The 13975-nt window shown below is 43.2% G+C and overlaps 1 protein-coding gene and 1 non-coding gene across 2 annotated transcripts in view; both read left to right on the forward strand.

Moving 5' to 3' along the window:
- LOC144697978 (uncharacterized) overlaps positions 1-13975 on the forward strand; it is a 608842-nt gene that overhangs the window by 321828 nt on the left and 273039 nt on the right. The window lies entirely within an intron of this gene.
- trnak-cuu (transfer RNA lysine (anticodon CUU)) lies at positions 10883-10955 on the forward strand. The gene has a single exon. It is a non-coding gene; the product is annotated as a tRNA-Lys (tRNA).

Here is a 13975-nt window from a genome sequence, read left to right on the forward strand (position 1 = left end):
CTGTCAGCTTTTCAATAACATGAAGGAATTTTACAGTGAAAAGATTTAGAAAGTTGGTGTGACTTTTATTAGTGAGTGAACTCGGGTATTCTGTAAATGCTGCTCAGAGGTTTAGTGACCAGGATATAATGTACCTGCATTTTCCTGAGCATGTGCTCGGTGTATTGAGAGGTTTGGGCCGGGTTGGAGTATCTTGCGTCTCAGGGATGGGCAGTAACCCACTGACTGAAGGTGCAGTCGCCACTTTCTGCTGGCAGCGGGTGATTGGAGAGTGCGGGGCCGGAATATTGCTGCTTTGCTGCTTTTTCCTGTCTCACTCACTGTGGAGCTGAGGAAGAGAGAATCATTGATGGGTTTGTTTGAATCCAATATTTTCATAGATTTCTAATATGTTAGACATAGTTACATGGTAGGTCTAATTGTTTTCTTGTTATATTTGAAATGAATATTCGAACAAGTTGCTTGTGAGAGAACTCACTGGGTAACAGTGGAGCTGGGCAATGTTTTCTTGCTGTTAAAGCACCCAATGACAACCCAGACCTGAGTGTCAATGACTGCTGATGGGCAGAAAACAGTGAAAGCTTCACCCCTGGATGTGTTGTGAACCACCAATCTTTCAGTTAACAGCGAATGCGCTGACCAATTGCACCACAGCAACTGATATAAAACCAGCCTGCAAGATATCCTAAACTAGGGAGTTAGCGAGTTAAAGCTTCAGATTGCTGATACCGGAATGACAATTATTCTCTATTGGTTTTACTCTTCCAAAATAAAGGGCGGGACATTCATTGTGGATACATGGAAACAGACTGATCCCACCCACTGCAGCCACATCCATGTCACCGGGAACCAGCTCTCCTACAACCGGTGCCATCTTCCTTCGAGCGTTTCGGTGTCTTGTCTTTTACCAAGTATTCTGATTGTCCCGAAGCCGATATTAGGTTTGAATTCCTGATGTGCAGTAACGACAATCCTTTCAATGTTTCAGATCAGTTAATATCACTGATGACATCAGTGTCAATGTTCCAGCATCTTAAAGAAGGGAAAGGTGCCTTGACTGTCTCTGGTCAGTCGGACAGTTCACCCTTCATTCTCCTCTGATTCAGGTTGCCAAAGAGTTTCTAAAGATTCACACAGCTTGGCGGGGAGGGTAGGGAGATGGTGGAGGGCGGTGGGGACGGGAGGTTTGATGGAGCAGATAGGGAAGAAACTGTTTCCATTGACCGGAGTCAGTAACCAGACACTGGGATTTAAGATAATTAAAGAAAGACAGGCTTGCATTTATATAGCACTTTTCCCGACCAGCGGACGTCTCAAAGCGCTTTCCAGCCAATGACGGACTTCAACAAGTGTCGCCATTGTTGTGATGTAGGAAACACAACAGCCAATCACCACTCAATAAACTCCCACAAACAGCAACGTCATAATGAGCGGACAATCTGTTTTTGTGACGTTGATTGCGGGATGAACAGGAAACGAGGCTGTGAGATATTGTATTCCCTTAATATTTAACATCAAACGTGAATTTTTGGACATTTGATTACCATTAAATTAACAGATTTTGATCATGTTACTGCCCAGTTTCAAAGCGGGAACCTTTCACATGTGATAACCACTCCACTACAGAACAATACCTGACAGAGCCAGAGGCACCTACACATCATGTTAAACTGTCAGGTCCTGCAGCAGCACTTTGGGACTTTGATTTGTGGAAATGGAATTCGGGTGGCAGATTTAGAAATGCTGCCGTCAAATTAATCTGATAACGTCAGCATAACATGGCATAGCACGTGAGGAGACCATTCAGCCCTTCATATCAATAACAACTTTTTACGATGTTCTTTCTAATTAGTCTCCATTTCGTTTTATTTCTCCATAGCCATGATCTTTGAAACTTTCCGGTCATTGTCCAATTTCCTTTTGAAAACTCTGAGTGAAGAAAAACAATATTGAAATAGTTGCAGGAGCTTCTGCCGTGTCCATGCCCAGTGTGTGAAAATTAACAAAGTTCCCCTGACCCAATGACATGAAGAGTGAGGCTGGGGCTTCTTATAGAGCTTTCAAAAAAATGAAGTTCATTTCAAATGGAATTTGCAAAGGAATTTTATTCTGGCCAAGCATCTCCTTATTTTTCTCAGCCGATATATACAATCTAATTCCCCTTTCTGCACAAACTGTTACAGAGGCTGTTATAGAAAAAAGGGAAAGGTTTGCTACAGCTATACAAAGTCCCGGTTAGTTCACACCTGGAGGACTGTGTATAGTTCTGGGAACGGCACCTTATAAAGGATCAATATTTGCCTTGAAAGGTTCAGAGGAGCCGCATTGATTAGGTTGGTGGGTTTTGGAAATTGAAAGTTGTACATCTGCAGCTTGTGGCACTATTTCACCTTACTGTTCACTTCATGCTAATGTCTAACACACTCGATGAACAAGTCTTCTGTGTTTGAACTAAACATGCTATTATTCGGCATTCCCTCTCCTGCCGCCCAGGTCTGGCCCTCATCAGGGAATGTTGTTTTCTTGTTGCTGTGTGAACTGTCACAATGAACTGATCCTGGAGTCTCTTTCCCCTGGGATCTACAAAACCCGTCACTTGTCTTCCTCTTTCATTCTCACTCTTTCATTCCCAGTTTGAGTCAGTTCTCCTGTCGGACTCTTCAACAAATCCATTTGGGCGGACAAGTGGCAGCTGGAACTTAATGCAGGGATGTGTGAAGTGATTCATGTTGGTCGGAAGAATGAGGAGAGGCAACATCAAATAAAGTGTACAATTCTAAAAGGGTTTCTCTGTTACACAGCGAGTGGTTAGGATCTGGAATGCACTACCTGAGAGTGTGGGGGAGGCAGATTCAATCGCGGATTTCAAAAGAGAATTGGACAGAAAATGCAGGTCTCTGGGGAAAAGGTGGGGGAGTGGGACCAGGTGAGTTAGTTTCCAGAAGAGTAAGAGATCTCTCTTTTCAGAAAGAGATGAGGAAATTTTTTATCCCACCGATGGTCTGTGGAATTATTTTCCCCAGAAAGCAGTGGAGGCTGGGTCATTGAATTTATTCAAGGCAGAATTAGACAGATTCTTGATAGACAAGGGAGTCAAGGGTTATATGAGGGGGGATCAGTGGGGGAGCATGAAAGTGGAGTTGAGACCAGGACCAGATCAGACATGATCTTATTGAATGCTGAAGCAGGCTTGAAGGGCTGAATGGCCTCCTCCTGTTCAAAACTCCTGTGTTCCTCAGGCCAAGGCCAAATGTAACCTTGTCTCTGATTCTCCAACACCATGGGGGGGCTCGAAGGGCAAAATGGTTCCATTCCTGCTCCAGTTGTTATGTTCTAATTCAGAGCTGGTCCCACTCGAAATAATGGTTGAAGGAGCATTTGCTGTCATAAGTGTGGTTAAATGGCCTGATGAACTGAATTTAAATTGTGTGTTCAAACCCCACCGCTGTCAAAATTCCAGCTAATTTGTTTTCTTCAGTCTCTTCAGCAAATCCCTCAGGATGCGCTGGGGAAAGTTGTCACCTGAAGTGCTTCATTTTGTTCAGAAGAATGAGGAGGGGGTGATATAAATTGCAGGGTGACCGGAAATAGGTGGGACCGAATCCAGTTTTCTCTGCTGCAACAATACTATGATTTTGGTTGAGCAACATGACCATTAGCCCAGAGACTGTAGTCACGCCGAATGGTTAAGGCGATAGATTTAAAATCCATTGGGGTCTCCCCACGCAGTTTCGCAATCCTCCTGACTGCGCTGCTCACTGTTTCGTCTTTCAGGTGCCTCCCGAATTAGTTATTGGTTAAATGGAATAAAATCCTTCCAACCACCCCGGTGTGTTTTGTCCTGCTTCGCTTCCGTGTTCCTTCATTTCTGTTCATCGACAAGCACTCACCAAATCTGCAGTCGGAAATAGAACAAACACTGAGCCAAGTTGGTGGTATTCTTGTTTTCTGGGTGTTTGTCTCTCCTTAGGCCGCTGTCACTCTCGGTGTGTTTCAATGTGGTTCAGGTCCCAGAGGAATGAACATATTTTTAGCAAACTTTATTCACATTCGTTATCTATCTTCATGGTAAATGGTAAAGTGAACAACAACTGATTTAAAAGTTGCCAGAGCTACAACATGGGACTGCTTGCATGACAACAGATTTTTATTCCTGCTGTTCAGACTGGGACAAAAGTCACTCCTGATTAACCAATCACAATGAGCAGATCATGTGTGTTTGGCTGAGGTAAAACAGTGACCATACCACATGGCTGTAAGATACTGTCTTCAACATACATGAATCTGCAGATTTAGATAATGGCTCCATGCAGTCTTGAACCAGGGATCTTGTCATGTGTTAGGTAAAGGGGACAATCACTGCACTGCAGAAACAGGAGATAGCCGCAAAGCTCAATGGGCCTCACTGAAATGTTAAGCGGGGATGTCATGCAGCAGCACTTTGGGTCTTTGTTTTGAAGAAATGGAATTCGGCTGTTCTCATTAGGAATGCTGGAGACAGACTGAACAACAATGTCAACATCAAATGGCACAGAATGATAAGAGGTATTTTGGCCCAACGGATCTACATCAATTTTGTACAAAGAGCTTTCCAGTAATCTGAATTTCTTTGTCTCTGTCCATAACCCTGATTTTTTTTCTCCTTTTAAGTCTTGTCCAATTCCCTTTTGAAAACTCTGAGTTGAGAGGAACAATATTGAAAGAGGTGCAGGAGCTTCAGCAGTGTCCATGCTCAGTGTGTGAAAATTAACAGTTTCCCTGACCCAATGACACGGAGAGTTGGATTCCGAATTTTTATTACTATTATAAACATTTTAAAAATAGTTGATTTCAATCGAATGTTCTAAAAAAAAGAGTTTATTCTGACCAATCTCATCATTTTTCTCAGTCGACAAACACAATCTAATCACCCTTTACCAACATTTCATTGAGCAAACACGCACAGCCACACAGGAAAAAAGAAACATCATTTGAAACATCGAAATAATAAAATATTGAAATAAAAATGTTACTACTGGAGATGGCTTCTGTTGTTACAAAGTGCAGGATGATCTGATTAACTGACGGATTTGCTTCGAGATTCCCAATGACCGATTCCTGCTCCTTTGTTTCTGTTTTATTTTGGTGTCAACACCAGTGAAGGAAACGATGACTAACAGAACTCAGTAAGGTAGCGTGGCCGAGCGGTCTCAGGTCTTGGATTTAGGCTCCAGTCTCTTTGGAGGCGTGGGTTTGAATCCAAGTGCTCCATCCTGTGTTTGGTGTCTGCAGTTTCCCTATTGGAACCAACAGATACCAGCTCACATTAAATCCAGTGTGGTGTTTTACTTTGATTGGAAGATCGAGGAAAGACGATTTAAATACGAATTTCTGTCGGGAAAAGGTGGGTTGTGGAATTACAGTAGTTGATTTGCTCCTCAAGAGAGTCGGCATGTTAACAATCTGCTGCATGACCTCCTGATGTAGCCGTCTACAGTTTTATACAACAAACATTAATGCAAATCTGGGGCTCGTATTCGTGACTGAGTGTTTAAGGCGACGGGTTTTGAATGCTTTGTGGTCTCCACAGGTAGGCTGGAATCCTGCCAACTATGCTTATTATCATTCCTGAACTTTGCAGTGTGCATGCACAATTAATTAACGATTAAGTTGAAAAAGAACCACCCAAAATCTCCAGCGTTCTCAAATTCCCATTCGTCTGCAAGCATTCACAAAAGTTTCAGCTAAAAATGGAACAAAAACGGAGCCAGGTTGATGTCAGGCTTGCTTTCTGGATATTTGTCTCTCTTTGGAGTCAAATCCTTGCCCTCTGTCAATCTTGGGGTAAATGTCTGTGTGTGCCAATGTGGTTCAGAACCTCATTTTTACCATTCAAACATTATTCACGTTAATTGTGTAGCTTCATATTAAGATGATACAGAGAACAAAAAGAGCAGATTTAAAAGATACAAGAGGAGTTTTCTTTCTTTTTTTTGAGGGAGACTTTTCAGCTTCTAAGGGTCGGGGTGGTACAAAGTGGGGAATGATGAAAATTTTCACTGAGCAACATTTAAACGGACAGACACCGAGTCCTTGTAGTTGAGTGGGTAAGGCAATGGACACATCGAGATAATGAATTTGTACTTGTATTGCCTCTCCTCCTTCTTCCGGTTAAAATCAAACCCAATAAACATCTGCATTCACTTTGAGCCGAGTGGATTCACGTTGCAGCCACGTGGCCTGGTCAGGGTTTAACCCTCATCCAAGAGCACATGGTCTGCTCATTGGGACGTCCCTGGTTTTGGCTGTTTTCTGAGCGGTGATTGGCTGCCGTGTTCCCAACAATACAACAATGACTGCACTTCAATAAAAGCAAAACACTGCGTAAATCTGGAAAGGAAAACAGAAAATGCAGGGAAAGCTCAGCCGGTCTGACAGCATCTGTGGAGAGAGAAACCTGCTGAGTTTTTCCAACATTTTCTGTTCTTATTTCAAAAAGTACTTAATTGGTTGGAAAGTTGTTTGAGACATCCACTGGTCGGGAATAGCGCTATTAAAATGCAAGCCTGTCTTTCTTTCATTATCTTAAATCCCAGTCCTCTGGTTACTGACCCCCGTCAGTAAAAACAGTCTCTCCCTATCTGCTCCATCAAACCGCATGTTTCCACTGACCCCACCCCCATCATTTTGAACAGCTCCATGAAACCTTCATTTAACCTTCTTTATTTTAAAGAGAACAATCCCGGTCTCTATAATCTCTCCACAAAACTGAATTTCCTCATCCCTGGACATGATACAAGGCGGGGGATTGAGATGAGATTTTGGAAAATATTGTCTGTTGGCAGGTGGGAAAATGAAGAAAGAACCAAAAGATAAAACCCAGTCTCCAGCTTTGTGAATCTTTAGAAACTCGTTGGGAACCGGAATCAAAGGAGAATGAAGGGTGAACTGTCCGACTGACCAGAGACAGTCAAGGCACCTTTCCCTTCTTTAAGACGCTGGAACATTGACTCTGATGTTATCAGTGAAATTAACTGATCTGAAACATTGAAAGGATTCTCGTTACTGCACATCAGGAATTCAAACCTAATATCGGCTTCGGGACAATCAGAATACTTGGTAACAGAAAGACTCGAAAGGAGATGGCACCAGTTGTAGGAGAGCCGGTTCCCAGTGACATGGATGTGTCTGCAGTGGTTGGGATCAGACTGTTTCCATGTATCCACAATGAATGTCCCACCCTTTATTTTGGAAGAGTAAAACTGATCGAGCGCGATAGTCATCTGGGTAGTGGCAATCTGAACATTAGACTCATTGACACCCTGTTTGGGATACCTTGTAGGCGGGGCTTGTGTCTGTGGCGCAATTAATCAGCGTGTTTGCCCGTTAGCTGAAAGGTTGGTGTCAAGACAACACAGGGGGTGAAGCTTTTTACTGTTTTCCCCCCTCATCACCAATCATTGTCACACAGTTCCGGGTTGTCATTAGGGTCTTGGGCTGCAAGATATCATCCCCAAAATGGTGGCCGATCTACTGTTATCCAGTGATCTCCCACACAAACAGCTTCCAATTAAAATTAATTTTTCTGTCAAATATAATGAGAAAAGATTTGGACCTACTATGTACCTGCATCGAACCGATTAGAAATCTATTAAATCATTGGAATCAAACGAACCCATCAATTACTTTCTCTTCCTCAGCTCCACAGTGAGTGAGACAGGGAAAAGCAGCAAAGCAGCAATATTCCGGCCCCGCACTCTCCAATCACCCTCTGCCAGCAGAAAGCGGCGACTGCAGCTTCAATCAGCGGGTTACTGCCCATCCCTGGGACGCGAGATACTCCAACCCGGGCCAAACCTCCCAATACACCGAGCACAGGCTCAGGAAAACTCAGGTAGATTATATCCCGGTCACTAAACCTCTGAGCAGCATTTACAGAATACCCGAGTGAGTTAGTCACACATATAAGTCACACCAACTTTCTAAATCTTATCACTGTAAAATTCCTTCATTTTATTGAAAAGCTGACTGTTGTGAATCTGAAAATGAGCACCATGGGATTTGTGTTACCGAGTGACTTGTTTTCCATTGTTTGTCTGTCAGGTTTGCAATTCAATTTGTGTTGGCTTTTGAAACGAATCTGATTTCAAAGTGAGGACACAAAGCAGGTAAATATTAAATCCATGAACAAATCCTTAGGAAAGTGGATCACAGTATTTGGAAGGAGGTGCAGCTAAGAACTAGAAGATGTGAATGATGTTATTGAAGATTGAGAGAAATGCATTGCAACCTTGGGGCTTTTGTAGGCCGATTCCCTTCGACATTTTAAAATTCCGACCAAACTGAGGTATCTGGGGAAAGCAACAGGTTTCTCCATGTATGTTTGCATATGGAATTGCTTTGCACATTCCCAGCTAGCTCACTCGGTAGAGCATGAGAGTTTTAATATCAGGGTCGTGCGTTCGAGCCCCACGCTGGGTGCTGTAGTACTTTCAAAGTCTGAATAAGGGTCGTATGGACTTGAAATGTTCACTCTGTTTCTCTCTACAGCTGCGGAGTTTTTCCATCATTTTCTGTTTTTGTTTCAGATTTCCCTCGTCCGCAGTAATTTGCTTTTACCTTTTCACTTTTAAAATCTTGCTGCGGCTCGTGTGGAACTTACAAGGCAGACATTCACCACTGAAAGCAACTGAAATGCATCAAATTCAAAGTACTTTCATGTCGCATCTCTTTCTGCTTCTGTCTCGCCTCCAGCTCCCTCTTCCCGTCCAGCTCCCAGGTCAATTAGCTGCTTGATGCAGACACAGTCAGTTCGTGGGAATGGGTAAAGTTCGTGGTTAAAGAGACACCTGGATCTCATCTTCCTGATTCTCCCAGATACTGATTACAGGAATGTGCCCAGTACCGATTATCCACAGTCACTCTCTCCTCCCAATTGTTCAGCTTTGAAATTGATTTTAACACTGGATATCAATGTGAAGAAAGCAGAGCTGTGATAAACTTATATTGTTCAGCAGATGTACTGCAAGAAGGTACAGAACAGGCTGATGGTAACAGTGCTCTTTGGACGCGGTGAGCTCCAGTGAAGGATTGGCACCATTAATGTGTCGCTCAATTAGTCTCGTGACAAATCTCGTGCTGGAAATGACAAGAAAATTCGCTGAATTTGCTTTGTGTTTTGGTTTCAAACGAGCCAAATACAAGGTACATCTCGCCCGAGTGGGTTAGAAAATGGCAGAATGACCCGTGCTGTTGGGAAATATAAAATTATAGAAAGTTACAGCACAGAAAGAGGCCATTCGGCCGGGCGTGCTGCTGTCAAAAAGCAGTAGTGATTGTTTGATCCAACAGGAGTGATATTTGTGTCAGTGCAAACAGTAGGCAGCAAAATTCGTATTTCTTCCACCCATATTTTGCTTCACACCAATATTTGTTGCGTTAGTGCTTTGCAGCCTCCTCTTTTTTTATATCACTTGAACCAGGTGTGATATTTTCCTGCTCTGAGGCGAAACTTAAACTTTCACTCCTCTGATTCTGGTGGAGTTTTTAAACGCTTCCAATCAACGAGTGATCAACACTCGTTTCAACGAATTCAATAACTCGACATTCCCTGAACGGGAATAGCACCCGGGCCATGGTGGTGAGAGCGCCGAATCCTAACCACTAGACCACCAGGGAAGCTGAACCAATCGTTTTCGATTTGACTTAACTACGCTGCTTTTCCCTATTGTTTTTCAGTTCAAATCTCTTTCACCACAAAACTGCCTGTTTAGGTTCAAAACAAATGACTTTGTCAGCCAATGATGCAACAGTTTCTGTGAGCTGGAACATAAAATTGACAGTGAGGTGAAATAATCCCACAAACTGTTCATGCGCAACTTTCAATTCCCAAAACCCTCCACCCTATTCGCTGTTGGTCCAATGGAAGCACCGATTCCTAGTCACTGGATATCAGGGAAACTACCATTAAGGCTTAACATTTGGATTATGGAAGCAACTTTTGACTTTTTTCTTTTTCATTCCCAATCTCTTTAACCAGAAACAACTTTCTCCGACCAAATGGTCTGTTTAGGCTGAACACAAGTGACGTATTCACCAATGAGAAGAACCATTGCTGTTAGCTGGAGCATGAAATCGTTAGTTTCCTCCTTCAAGACAGTTCTTAAAGCCTCCCCCTTTGACCGAGCTTTTAGTCATCTGACCGAATATGAGGCTCAGTGTCACACTTTGTTCTCTAATGTTTCTGGGCGGCGCCTTGTGACGTTTCAACAGGTTAAAGACGCTTTATAAATATAAGTTGTTGTTGTTGTAGGATATATATAGAAAGGGCCAATCTCCTGTTTTATCTTTCGCGCTGACGCTTTTTTCTGCGACATTTTAACATGAATTCAGGTAGATTATATCCCGGTCACTAAACCTCCGAGCATCTTTTACAGAATATCCGAGTGAGTAAGTCACAAATAAAAGTCACACCAACTTTCTAAATGTTTTCACTGTAAAATTCCTTTATTTTATTGAAATGCTAACTGTGAATCTGAAAATGAACTCCATGGGATTTGTGTTACCGAGTGATTTGTTTTCCATTGTTTGTCCGTCAGGTTTGTAATTCAGTTTGTGTTGGATATTGAAGCGGATCTGATTTCAAAATGAGGACACAAAGCAGGTCAATATTAAATCCAGGAGAAAATCCTGAGGAAAATTGATCACAGTATTTGGAAGGAGGTGCAGCTAAGAAGTGAAGATGTGAATGATGTTATTGGTGATTGATAGGAATGCATTGCAACCTTGGGACGTTTGCAGGTCGATTATGTTCCACACCTTAAAATTCAGAACAAGCTGAAGCATCAGGTGGAAAGCAGTAGGTTTCTCCATGTATGTTGGCATATGGAGCAACTTTCCATGTGCCTGGTTAGCTCAGTCGGTAGAGCATGAGACTCTTAATCTCAGGGTCGTGGGTTCGAGCCCCACGCTGGGCGCTATAATATTTTAAAAATCCAAATAAGATTCGTGTGGAAACATTCATTCTGTTTCTCTCACCAGCTGTGAACTTTTTCCAACATTTCCATTGTTCGCAGTAATTTGCTTTTATCTTTTTACTTTTAAAATCTTGCTGCTTGAAATAAACACCAATTGCTGTGTCTCCTGTGAAACTTACAAGAAGGACATTCACCACTGAAAGCAACTGACATACATCAAATTCAATGCATGTCCCATCTCTTTCTGCTTCTGTCTCTGTCTCGCCTCCAGCTCTCTCTGCCCGTCCAGCTCCCAGGGTCAATTAGCTGCTTGATGCAGACACAGTCAGTTTGTGGGAATGGATAAAACTCTTGGGTAAAGAGACACCTGGATCTCACCTACCTGGTTCTCCCAGATACTGATTACAGGAATGTGCCCAATGCCGATTATCCACCGTCGCACTCCCCTCCCAGTTGTTCAGCTTTGAAATTGATTTTCACACTGGGTTTCAATGTGAAGAAAGCAGAGCTGTGATAAGTTTATATTGTTCAGCAGATGTACTTCAAGAAGTTACACAACAGGCTGATGGTAACGGTGTTCTTTGGTCACAGTGAGCTCCAGTGAAGGATTGGCACCATTAATGTGTCGCTCAATTAGTCTCGTGACAAATCTCGTGCTGGAAATGACAAGAAAACTCACTGAATTTGCTCCGTGTTTTGGTTTCAAACGAGCTAAACACAAGGTAAGAAAGTGCATCTCGCTGGAGTGGGTTATAAAATGGCAGAATGATCTGTGCTGTTGGGAAACATAAAATTATAGAAAGTTACAAAAAGAGGCCATTCGGCCGGGCGTGCTGCTTTCAAAGAGCAGCTATGATTGGTTGATCCACCAGGAGTGATATTTGTGCCAATGCAAACAGCAGCCACAAAATTCGTACTTCTCCAACCCATATTTTGCCTCACACCAACATTTCTATATTCAGTGCTTTGCACCCAGCCCTTCTCCTCTCCTCTTCTTTCATTCCCTTACCCCACTTGAACCAAGTGTGATGTTTTCCAGCTCTGAGGCGAAACTTAAACTCTCACTCCTCTGATTCTGGTGGAGTTTTTAAACGTTTCCAATCAATGAGTAATCAACACGCATTTCAACAAATTCCATAACTCGATACTCCCTGACTAGGAATCGAACCCAGGCTACAGCGGGGAGAGTGCTGAATCCTGGCCAATCGACCACCAGGGAATATTTTTCGATTTGGCTTATCTACGCTGCTTTTGCCTATTGTCTTTCGCCACAAAACTGCCTGTTTAGGTTCAAGATAAACGACTTCGTCAGCCAATGAAACAATGGTTGCTGTGAGCTGGAACATGAAATCAACAGTGAGGTGAAATAGCCCCACAAGCTGCTCCTGTGCAACTTTCAATTTCCAAAACCCTCCACCCTATTTGCTGTTGGTCCAACGGAAGCGCCAATCCCAAGTCACTGGACATCAGAAAAATGACCAATAAGGCTTGAAATTTGGATTATGGAGGCAACTTTTGACATTTTTTCATTCCCGATCTCTTTCACCAGAGACAACTTTCTCCGACAAATGGTCTGTTTAAGTTGAACACAAGCGACTTCTTCATCAATGAGAAGAACCATTGTCCCTGCTTTGCCTCCAGCTCCCTCTGTCCGTCCAGCTCCCAGGTCAATCAGCAGCTTGATGCAGACACAGTCAGTTTGTGGGAATGGGTAAAACTCGTGGGTAAAGAGTCACCTGGATCTCATCTTCCTGGTTCTCCCAGATACTGAGTACAGGAATGTGCCCAGTGCCGATTATCCACAGTCACTCTCTCCTCCCAGTTGTTCAGCTTTGAAATTGATTTTCACATTGGATTTCAATGTGAAGAAAGTAGAGCTGTGATAAGTTTATATTGTTCAACAGATGTACTGCAAGAAGGTACATGACAGGCTGATGATAACAGAGCTCTTTGGACGCGGTGGGGTCCAGGGAAGGATTGACACCATTAATGTGTCGTTCAGTTAGTCTCGTGACAAAACTCGTGCTGGAAATGACAAGAAAACTCACTGAATTTGCTCCATGTTTAGGTTCAAAAGAGCCGAATACAAGGTAAGAAAGTAAATCTCGCTCGAGTGGGTTTAAAATGGCAGAATGACCCGTGCTGGTGGGAATCATAAAATTATAGAAAGTGACAGCACAGCAAGAGGCCATTCGGCCGGGCTGCTTTCGGAAATGGAACAAACATTGAGCCAAGTTGGTGACATCCTTGCTTCCGGGGTGTGTCTCTCCTTAGGCCTGTGTCACTCTCGGTGTCTATTCCAGTGATTGTTTGATCCAAGTGTGATGTTTTCCAGCTCTGAGGGGGAACTTTCAGGAGGGCAGGAGGCAGAGAGTGGGGATAAGGGGGTCCTTCTCACGATGGCGGCCGGTGACTAGTGGATTTCCGCAGGGGTCAGTGTTGGGACCACAACTTTTCACTTTATACATTAATGATCGAAATGAAGGAACTGAGGACATCCTGGCTAAGTTTGCAGATGATACAAAGATAGATGGAGGGACAGGTAGTATTGAAGAGGCGGGGAGGCTGCAGAAGGATTTGGACAGGTTAGGAGAATGGGCAAAGAAGTGGCAGATGTAATACAACGTGGGCACGTGTGATGTCATGCACTTTGGTAGGGAGAATAGAGGCATAGACTATTTTCTAAATGGGGAGAGAATTCAGAAATCTGGAGTACAAAGGGACTTGGGAGTCCTAGTCCAGGACTCTCTTAAGGTTAACTTGCAGGTTGAGTCGGTAGTTAGGAAGGCAAATGCAATGTTGGCATTTATTTCGAGAGGACCAGAATATAAAAGCACGGATGTGCTGCTGAGGCTTTATAAGGCTCTGGTCAGACCAAATTTAGAATATTGTGAGCAATTTTGGGCCCCGTATCTCAGGAAGGATGTTCTGGCCCTGTAGAGGCTCCAGAGGAGGTTCATGGGAATGATCCCAGGAATGAAAGACTTAACATGAGGACTCTGGGTCTATACTTGATGGAG

Source organism: Cetorhinus maximus, chromosome 23 (assembly GCF_964194155.1).
Source record: "Cetorhinus maximus chromosome 23, sCetMax3.hap1.1, whole genome shotgun sequence".
Taxonomy (NCBI): domain Eukaryota; kingdom Metazoa; phylum Chordata; class Chondrichthyes; order Lamniformes; family Cetorhinidae; genus Cetorhinus; species Cetorhinus maximus.